We start from the raw sequence: 10,760 nt of genomic DNA, 5'->3' as shown, positions 1-10,760 counted from the left end.
TTGACAGTACATTGGTAAGTAGTGGTACTAATTACTGTTTTGTAATTCACAAGTTATTTTTTTTTTAACCCTAATATGTATTTTATATAAAGTTATATTTTTTCTAAAGGGACAAATATGCAGTTAAATTTTTTTTTTCTTCAAAATCAATTCCTCAACAAAATTAAGAATATAATTCTTTTCATTTTTTTTCATATTTTTCCTAAATTAGCATACTAAATGTGTTCAGCAAAGAAATAATAATGTACTGGTATTATCATTTTTATTATACATATGTATGAAATATATATTTTCATAATTGAATATAATTTATTTTAATACAAGTATAATGCAAATATAACAGTAAAATAGAAAAATATTAGTGTTATTGTTATAGTCAATGAACCCTGTTATAGTGGGAAGTACATGTTTTCTCCTCCCATATCCTGACACACACAGCCGCACAAAAACTTCAACAGTCCCCCACCCATCAATAACCAAACACACACACCCATACACACACACACGCACACAAAAAGACCCCCTGAGCCTCTGATTCGAAACACGCTTGAGCCCTATCAAAGTGGTGCTGCATGTACTCGGGTTACTTTAATTTGCGCAAATGTTCAGAGACGAGTCATTAGTCGACATGCTCACGTGGGATTGGAAACATGCTGAAGTGCACGCAGGCACACACACACAAAAAAAAACAATCCTTCCCTCTGTTATCAAAGTCAGCAGTTTAGAAGGTGTTTTCCTTGGAAGCCACTGGCCATACAGCGATGTCACAAAGCCAAGGAAGGACAACATTCCTCTGGGCCTTAACATTCCCTTCTAGTCGCATAGAAACGCGGCACTTTAGTGCATTTGGTCAAGGGAAAAATTGCACATCTGGATTTATTTCCTTTTCAGTGGTTTTCAATTCCATGTTTTTCTGAAGTTTTTTGTTTCATTTTCAACTGACAAACACGATTAAATAAAAAACATACTACTCACAAGTTCAAGCTAGGTAGAGGTAGACAAAACATGTAGCAAATCAGTTTTGTTTGACTTATTGACCACAAGGGATTTTTGCCTTTACTTAAGTAGTTTAGAATCGGAATGTGGGCTTTTTATGAGGAAAATATTTTTTAACATAATCACCCAACATCAATAGTCATATTTGGGACTGAAGTACATTTCAGTAGCTGTTGCTGCATGCTTTGAATGGAGGGAAAAATGTTGTACCCCAACACACATTTTCTTTTTACATACACATTTCACATATCCATTATCAGAAGCGACACACTAATCAAACTGCTATTAAAGTTTTTATTTCAGAAGCAGAAATGAGTAGATGTGATAGGCTGCATTCTTTGAATGGGAAATATTAGTTGATCTTCAAACAATTTCCGGCTACTTTAATATAATAATGAACTGAATTGCACAAAATGTTAATAGGCTCTCTTAAGAGTTGAAAATGTAGCCTTCTAATGTTCCAAATTTCATTGCCTGTTAGAGCAACGTACTACAAATTATTATATGTTTCCATGTTGTTTTATTTAAAGCAAATCAGAGAGACAATGTGTAAGCTCAGCAGAATTTTTTTTAAATTGGGTCAGTTTCCCATTTCACTCAAACATTCCTAATGATCAAGGTGTACATCGTAGTTCCTTCAGAGTGATTTATTCTAAGCTTGTTTGCATGCAGGTCAAAGCCTTGTTTTTCTTTCTAGTTTAGCAATTAATGATACTCTTGGATTGGGTTTTTTCAGGTGATACAGCTTGGGGCATTTTGTTTCTTTTGCCCCCCCCATTCTCTTCGTGCTTAATTACAGATTGATCCCAGGGGATTTTTCTCCTGCTAAAGAAAACTGCTGCAAGAGATATTGGGAATGTCTTGAAATGCTGTCAGTGGAACATTCCGACGAGATTTGCCGAGTTTCTTTCCCCCCCTTTCATATTTGTGTGTGTTGCCTCCACCTTCTCTGTTGCCGTGTGCCTTGTCACGTTGTGCCCCTGAGAACTACACTGAAAAAAGCGCTTTTAATAGGAGTGAGTGTGCAGAATGGGATGAGAGCCCAGGGTAGGAAAGTGAAATGAGACTATGGTGGAATGTTGCTAAAGCCCAACGTCCTTGAAGTCCCATGATTTTGCGGGGAAAAATATGTTTTTACAATGAGCCTTTTATTTTGTCTTTTCCTGCAGCACTGATTATTATGATTAGGTGCTTACAAGGAAAGATATTGCCTCAACAAGGATTTAAAAAAGGTACCCTCAATTAGCTAGCCCTAGCAGTTAACATATGAGACAGTAAACTTCTGGCGTAAACATGATGTCTTGACATTGAAATGTTCTTGCTTTCTCAAACAGTTGAGCGACCGCACTAGTCCGTCAACTAGCATTAGCTGATAATTTTTGCTCATTTTCATAGCAGATAATTTTTTTTCCTTCAATTCAAATTTTACAAATAAAACAAATTTCTCCCTCTCAGGCTGGTCACTATGCAGAAAGCACCTAGCATTAGCAGGCAAAGTTAGAATAATCATTTCCTTAAAGTCTAGAAGTCAACTCCTAATTCAGTGAGCCAACACTAAAACGGTAGATCGCTAGTAACCACTGAACTGATGTCAGCTGAGTCATGGCTACTAGGCAGTCAACTCCTGACTCAATGTGACAGAAGGGCGGTGGTATGCTCAGTCATAGAGCTATAGCGCACTTATCAGTCACCCCCGAGCCAGCTCCAATTTGAGGTCACCTGACCCTTTTTTGCGCTAACTAGCAGTGAAATCCTGTTTTACACATTAAAACATAATCAAAATACACAATATCACACAGCTAAGCAGTGCACTAGTCAGTCAACTAACGAAGCACTAAGTTCAGGTTGTTAACTTTATTCCCATTGCTGAAGACGGTAAACTTCTTGCTAAAGACAGTCAAATATAGACTGTTGAATGATTCATAATGCTACACTTCAGAGAGCTTTTTGATGAACAAATCTGTTTTTATATCTAAGAAATGTTCAAGCTTTGTATTTTGTTTACAATCTTCTGAAAACGTTAATTCAAAGACTGGAACATTGTACTGCAAACAGTATTTAGGTCATGTTTCTTTTATCATTATTAAACTTTAGTAATATTGTGCATTTGTTGTGAGTCACCATAGAGGTAATCTGGAGGTCATCTTAATTTATGCAAAAACATCTGATTTGATTGGCGCAGTAGCATTGGTAGGCAATGCTTCAGATGTCGAGTCCAGACTCGATTCCCTCTTAGACTGTTACCGATGTTTGAAATAATGACCTCCTTGACCTTTCTGAAACTGATCCCATTGATATTACTTGTGTGCATCCACAATACTAAATGCAGCTCTACCTACGTTTTGACTTTAATGGAGCTTTTGGCCCTCTTGGTCCAGACATGACTAACATCAGTTCGTTACTGATCTGACTTTATGGAATTCTCTATTTTCTTTTGAACTCTACACATGACCTGCCATGCATGCTCAGTGGGGGAAAAAAAAGCTGTTTTTATTAGCCCATCATTTCAAATCAATCCATTTTCGACCTGTGATCAAAATATGTTTTGCTCGTGCTTTTCATACGCCTCAGAGTGAGCGTATATCCACCCATGCCTATTTGTACTGCATGTCAGAGTGGAGTGTGATTTAACCTTGGTTCTTAACTGAAGGTATGAAGTGGCTTGGCACGTGTCTTTTCAGTACATATTTTCCCAAATCAAATCATCTGCAAGCCATTTATTTTTGCTGGAAATGTAAGTTTAACATTATTTGAGTGTGTTTTGGGATCAGTTTGTGGTGTGTTTGTGGTTTCAAACATATGAATATAGACAGTTAGGAACAATTTAAATTTTGCCATCAATTAGTTGTCCCTCATCCCATTCCATCTGTCTTGGCCACTTTAAGAGACACAATGTTTTTTTCTCATGGATGAATGCAGCATGCAGACATTCAGACAATTGAATTAAAGCACCATAGCTACATTAAAAACACACACGACCAAAGCAATGTTGGCACTTCCAAGGATAACACATGCTAAAATCTTATTTCCATTCAAATGCCTTCCAGTAAAAAAATGAAGAAAAAAATGAAGTCATCACTAGTCTCAACAACACTAGTTATGAAAGGAGACTGGTGGCAATGGCCGCACTACAAAGGCGCGCGACCTTCCCTTGACACCGCCCGTTCTTTTTCGCTTTCATCTACTTTGCTCACTCTCGCACCAAATAGCCACGTATTATTACTTCCATCCAGCGTTGCGGCGTCTCAAGCCGGTGATTGCAAACACATTGGGGGCCATTCCGCTCACGTCCGCACCCTTTTGAAGTCCTCACCTGCTTTGCATTAATTTCATTTTCATTCAAGGAGAGTCATCAGGCACCTGCGCTCCGGTGTACAAACGCCCCTCAGCGCGTAAGATAACTCTTATGTGTTCAAATGGACCTTGTGATCTCTCTTCAACGAGATTCAAAGTGACGGTTTGGTTTGTCGAGAATGAGCGCGGAAAACTGATTTAGTGTTCTCAGTGTGTTTGCAAATCTTCTGAGAGCTGTTGGCCAAGTTACTTCCAAAATCAAATAGATTATATTTATATGGCCTTGATTTATTGGGCACGTCTGGTTGCAAGTTTGAATCTCTTCCCGAGCCTTTCTGTGCAGGGTTTGGAACGTCTTATTTGGTTTCCTGTGGATACAGTGACTTCCACCCAAATCCTCAAAATACTCTGTGGCCTATGTTAGGTTAATTGACGACTCTAAATTGTCGGGAATGTCAATGTGAACAGTTGCTTGTCTTGACATATCATACCGACTACAGTAAATCAGCTGGGACAAATATCAAAATGTTATTTGTTCATTCTTTACATCACTGTGTTGCAACAAAAGTGACCGTTACTACAGAGATCCTGCTGCCATGAGGTCAATATGTGTAATGGCCTGAGTTCAAATTTGGGAAAGGCAGTAAAAGCAGATAAAAAGACTAGGAATGCTGGGAACTTGTAAGTAAAGATAATAACTTGCCCCGCAGTACACATTTTTGCAAAAAAGGCTGTGCAAAACCCCAAGACTGACTCCACCCGTATTGCTTTGTACAGTAACCCAATGTTGAGTCAATTAAAATGTGCCTCTGAGACTCACTCCGAGCTCGATTCAGCCAAGATTGTCCTGATTGTTCCCATGAGATAATTTTGGATGCATTTCCCTGCTTACGTCTTTGCTATTCTTACTGAAATCAGATGGATTCTCAAGGAAAGGAGAAATTCACACCACATGTTTATTGCAATAATCTGTAATTGTGCCGGCGAATAAGGACAAAATAAAAACTTAATTTAGACGTGAACTAAAGTACTAAGAGTTGGAGCGTATGCTGAGCTCAGCTGTGTTGTGATCGCCCATTAGCTTCTTTTTTTTTTTATCGTTCTCCACTGATATTCACGTTCTGATGATGCTCTTTCGAATGAGTTCAAAGTAGACTCAAACCAACCAAGCGGGGTCAGGACGATGGGGGCCAATTTGAGCTCGCCTCCATTATGACGACAGCATCCGGCGTAGACGGCTCAACCTCAAGGGAAGGGCAACGAGGCAATCCCCAATCTGAATCGTAGATTGTAATGCAAACAGCCCCGCGGGCTTTGCTAATGGGTAAGGTGAACCTGAGATGCGGCTCCGACTCTGCTTGAGGAATACCAATTAGGTCTCTCTGGAAAAAGGCTACGGATAGCGGGGGCACGGCTACCGGTGGCGTAGCAAAGCCTAAAAGAAACACGGAAAATGAAGATGGGTTCAGGCACCTCGGAAAATTTCATTGCTGTTCAGTTTCCTGGGGATATTGGGTGAAGGCCTGCGATTTTGTCACCGAGGCTCATTACTGGCGCTTCGAAAAGGATCCACTCCACGGATGTCTTGTGTCCACGTCCCAGAGAAGTGTGGCTTACCCCTTTGTCCTCCAACTCGTTCACTCCACTCCCTCCCCATTTGGAAATGTTCTCCAGACGACACAACAAGGTCCCGGTAATCAGATATACCGACAAAGACGGACAACAACCGCATCGGAAATCATCTCACATCTCCGCTTGATAGTGTTCAAGGAGAAAAGAGTCAAACACATAAAAAGAATGCAGGGAATCACTGGCTATTCACCGTTTACTCCAGCCATCAAAATAATCGAACCCACCTATTCATAATTTACGTTTTAGGTCCTGTAATGCTAGGCGTGCTCATCAAATTTTGTGTTGACTGGTGAAATTCCAAATTTCCAGACGTTGCAACTGAGTAAGTTTTCTGGGGTGGTATCTTTTGGGACCCTTTAAATAGAACTATTTTTACAAAGGTACACTCTAGGATACACACACGCTAAGAGTCATTAGACCTCTAATGAGGGGCACTGTGTTTTGATCAAGGCATCTCCAAATTCCAAACCCTCCACCAAGGCTAATTTGCTGATCATAGCCTATATTAAGCGCAAATGGCCGCTGTAATGTTATTCAAATGATTTTGTTCTGCACCGTAACGGATGTGCCGTCACGTTCAAAGTGCTTCTCGCTTTGCATGCTAAGTAAAATAAGGGCCGAAAAAGTAAAGTGGTAATTGAGCAATGGGGAGTTTGATGTGGGGCGGAATGGAATCTATGATGAGGATAAATGTAAGGATAATCATATGGCAGTGATTTTCGGTTGATTACTTTTGTATTTTTGAGAACTTAGTCCCGGCACAGACTGTAATCCTTTTTTTTTTTATTTAAACAGCCAAGATTGAGATACAAGCCACTGCCAAACTGAGTCCTCAGTTTATTTATTTCCTTATTTAATAAAATTTGTTTGTTTCCACACATGACACCAGTTGTCAGTGAGATTGTAAATAGTTGTTTGGATGTGACTTGCGTTTGCTTGGAACACTAGTCGAAGGAGTTTCCAAGGTTTTGCTCAAATCAGATGGTGTAGGCTCCATTTTAACCCCAATGATGGCAAGTGGTATAGAAAATGGATGGACGGAGTTAATCATTGATTAAAATATATGACGGCATTAGTGTAATATTTTTCTTGATATGCCGTGATGTGATTGCAAAACTAATTCCTTTTTGGGCATTTTAGTAAAGTGTCAGGGAACTGCTACGATACGCTGTGATGTGTCATAGTTTTAAACGATTTACTTTTTCAAGATCCGGAGACTGCTGCAATATGCTGTTATACGATCGCAAACCTATTAGCTTTTGGTGTTTCAATTTATTATCTGGGGATTTTCATTTTACGCTGTGATGGGGCAGTGGAAAAACTAATTCTGCGTTTTAACGTTAGTCACCACTATTGGTAAGGCATTCTTTATTTTCCGGCACCTCCCTTCGTCGAGTCCGCCTCCCTTCTTTAGCCAGACAGAGTGATGAATCTGATACGCCAGCGAGTCAGATTACATTATGCAGTTCTCACAGATAAGAGAAGAGCGAAACAACTATTTTCTTTGGCCTTATCTCCTCCGAGAGGCTGTGTTTCTAAAAGGGGAACCAGCCTCCCCGGCCAGATTTCATTAGTCATTCTGATGCGAGGCCTTCAGTGCTGATTAGACTTTATGGGCTGGGCGATTTCACACCGCCGCACTTGCACTTTTTTTTTTTCCCCCCACTTCTTCACTCTTCCCACCCTCCCTCAAGGTTATATATACACATGCATGCACGTCTGGCACATACACAAAGGGCATGCTAATTGTTTAGTTCAGGTGTTGCATGCGGAGGTCACACTTTAAAAGGTTCGGATATTTTTGGTCGGGCTGCGAGCGTGGATTTAAGCCTCTTTGGGTGCAAACCTTCAGTGCGCTGTGCTGCACCGGCTGCCCCCCCAGAGGAGTGAGAGACCTTTCATGTTTATGACGACTGCAAAGAAATCCTATCGCTCCCCAAAAGCGGCCATAATTCAGACTTTCCATGCATGTATAGAACATGTGGACTCCATCTGAAATACCAGACTATATGACATAATGTCTCCTTTTACATATACATTGGAACACAATCTGTTTCTTTGCATTTTACAGCAACATTTTTTTCTCAATTTATAGCAACATGTCCCATACAAAGTAATAGCGATGATGTCATTCGAATGTAAAAAAACAATATAGAGCAACGTCAACAGCAATTCTCAGGACCTGCCAGTTCCATAATATTGCTATTGAGTAAATAAAGTTTTGAGGTGTTGAATTTAGGAAATTTCCTGTGTTAGTATAAACCCCCCACCAGCACCGGCACCACACATGTTCTTGCATGTGCAGCTTCACGGTCACATAACGTCAACGTTAAACGTCACTTGGCCCAAAGTGTCTCCTACACCTCCAGCTGCACTGCAGCTGGAAGTTTCAATGTCTTCCGCCAAAGCACCCCAATGCAACATACTATAATGGTTATTATATAATATGTAATACGTATCCACAACATGACTAGTCTATCTAAAAATAATAAATAATCATTTATTTTGAGCCTCAGCTCCCATCAACTTTTACCTGAAAGCACCCTAACCCCAAAATGACTGTCAACAAGTTGCTGCCCTCTTGTGGATCACCGGGTGGACAAACTCGAACCTTACAATAGATTCAAAGGGGTGGGGGAAATGTTTTACAGTAATCCCGATAGGCATGATTTATTTTGGTGGTGTCAGCTCAATCACTTTTAAGGGATTATCACGGAGGGCATCTCCCAGGCAGAATAATTACTGTTATTATTTGCATTTTACAATACAGGTGTCTTGAATGATAGCCATTTTATGTAGAAGGGGGCTCAGTGGTGTTTGCATTTAAAATGACAATTTTGTAAATGTATTGCAAAAACGGCTCAAGACATTAGAGGATTTGGGTATTCAATGTTGTGTAAAAAAAAAAAGTATATATCTATATATGCAAACGTTTAGCATGAGAGAGAGTTCCTGCTTCAGCAATTCTCAGTACCTTTTTTTTTTTCTACAAGTTTTATTGTGTACGTCTTGGCAAGCTTTTGAGCACCTGGAAAGCTGACTTGAGTTTAGCTTTGCCAGACTTTTTTTTTTTCCTGTCCCCCGTCTCTTTACTGAACTCAATTTGGAGCACTAACCATATTCATCTGAGCAGCCAGAACAGAGATCCTTATTTTTGTCACTGTTGCAATGTTCCAATAAAAATCCGGGTTTGTAGTTATCATCGGGTTTTACGTTTAGCATCACTGGCCACCTTCAGTGACAAAAACAAAGACAATACAAAGAACATTTGACTTTGGTGAGACCACTGTGTTGAGGAATGATATCCATAGCTGGTCTGGATTAATTATTCCAGTCATGCATCAAGCACTACTCGCTTTCTTTATCAAGTTTCCTCTTGTGCCCGAGTAGCAGGATTCTCCCTTTTCCCCCCCGAAAGATACGCAGACAGCTCAGTGTACTTCCCAACAAAAATCTAAAAAAAAAAGAAATCAGGGCTTTTCATGCCAATGTTGAAAATGTCACCCTGGCATTGCAATAAATCACGCAGGTTCAACGTGTTTAGTTATTTCCTTACAGTGTGGTGCATTGCTGTATCCGGCCGCTCTTATTTATACTCCGCTGGTCGCTTGTGTAATTCTCTGGCTGACATTTTCCCTTGTTGGCTTGCTCTTCGCAGCAAATAGGCCAAGTGTCCTGGAGAGTTGCATACCATCTTTCACACAGTCAATGTCAGGGATGCCCTTCTCTGTCACTTAAGCAGAGACTGTGAGGATCGTTAGACTGCCAAGATTTTAATACAATCACAATATGCGTGAATATAATACGATTAAGTCCAGTTATAATCGATTATCTCTTGTGCTTTGGATTTGAATTGGAGTCGCTCAGGCTTCCTACATTTAATTCCATATAACATTCAAAATGTTGTCATTTTTTGTATATTTGGTGTTGGAGTCAACCTGAAGTTCAATGTGATACAATAGGATTCACTCCAATTAAGATTCAATAAAATCAGCCTAATTTGATTTGATGCAGTGCAAAGAACACTAATATTTTATGTACTACTGTTCGGAAGATTTCAAATTTCTTTCACCAAATTTTTGCCTGCCTTGCTAACAAATTAGCAGCCGGAATAAAAGACAACACTCATCGCTCTTCACATCACGATATGGAAATTCCGGGTTGTGGAACAAAAAAGCCCAGCGATGCACAAAACATTCCCCGGAAAGAGAGGCCATAGCTTTTTTGTTGTTAGTTGGAGGGTGAAAGGAATGTCAAGAAGTTAGTCAGACGTTTCCTCAAACAAAAACGGATCACTAACTGACTCTGCTGCTGACCTGCACAGTCATGGGTTCTGCGGTAATAAAAATAAGCAAGGCGGAGTTGTTTGGAAGACCCTGACAAAAAAAAACACACAACTGTCTGGGTGAGTTGTGCTTACTGTGAAGAGGTTTTGCGGGCGTTACAGTGGGGGGTCCGCGACAGGAAGTGACAGCAGTTTGATGAGAGTAACAGCAGGCAATTACACTTCACCACCTCAGCATGGAATTGGAGGCTGTAACCTTTTTTGTATGGACTGAGCCATCTCGGGAAAATGGTATTCTAACTTTCGTGCTTTTTTTTCCCCCTTTATTTTGCTTCAGCTAATTCTTACGTTAGATATCGTAAAGCGTTCAAAGCAGAACATATTCAGAAAATCATGTACTGTGTAATACACATAATCTTTAAGTTTTGCTTTATCTGTATTTTAAAGAATCACTTTTTCAGCCACAATTCAATGGTCGGTTTCATGTGTCAATCATGATAGCAGCTCTATCACCGTATTTGGATGAAGGAAGCAAATCAGTTTATTTATTTAT

Source organism: Syngnathus acus, chromosome 3 (genome assembly GCF_901709675.1).
Source record: "Syngnathus acus chromosome 3, fSynAcu1.2, whole genome shotgun sequence".
NCBI lineage: Eukaryota > Metazoa > Chordata > Actinopteri > Syngnathiformes > Syngnathidae > Syngnathus > Syngnathus acus.
This window is presented reverse-complemented; position numbering follows the sequence as displayed.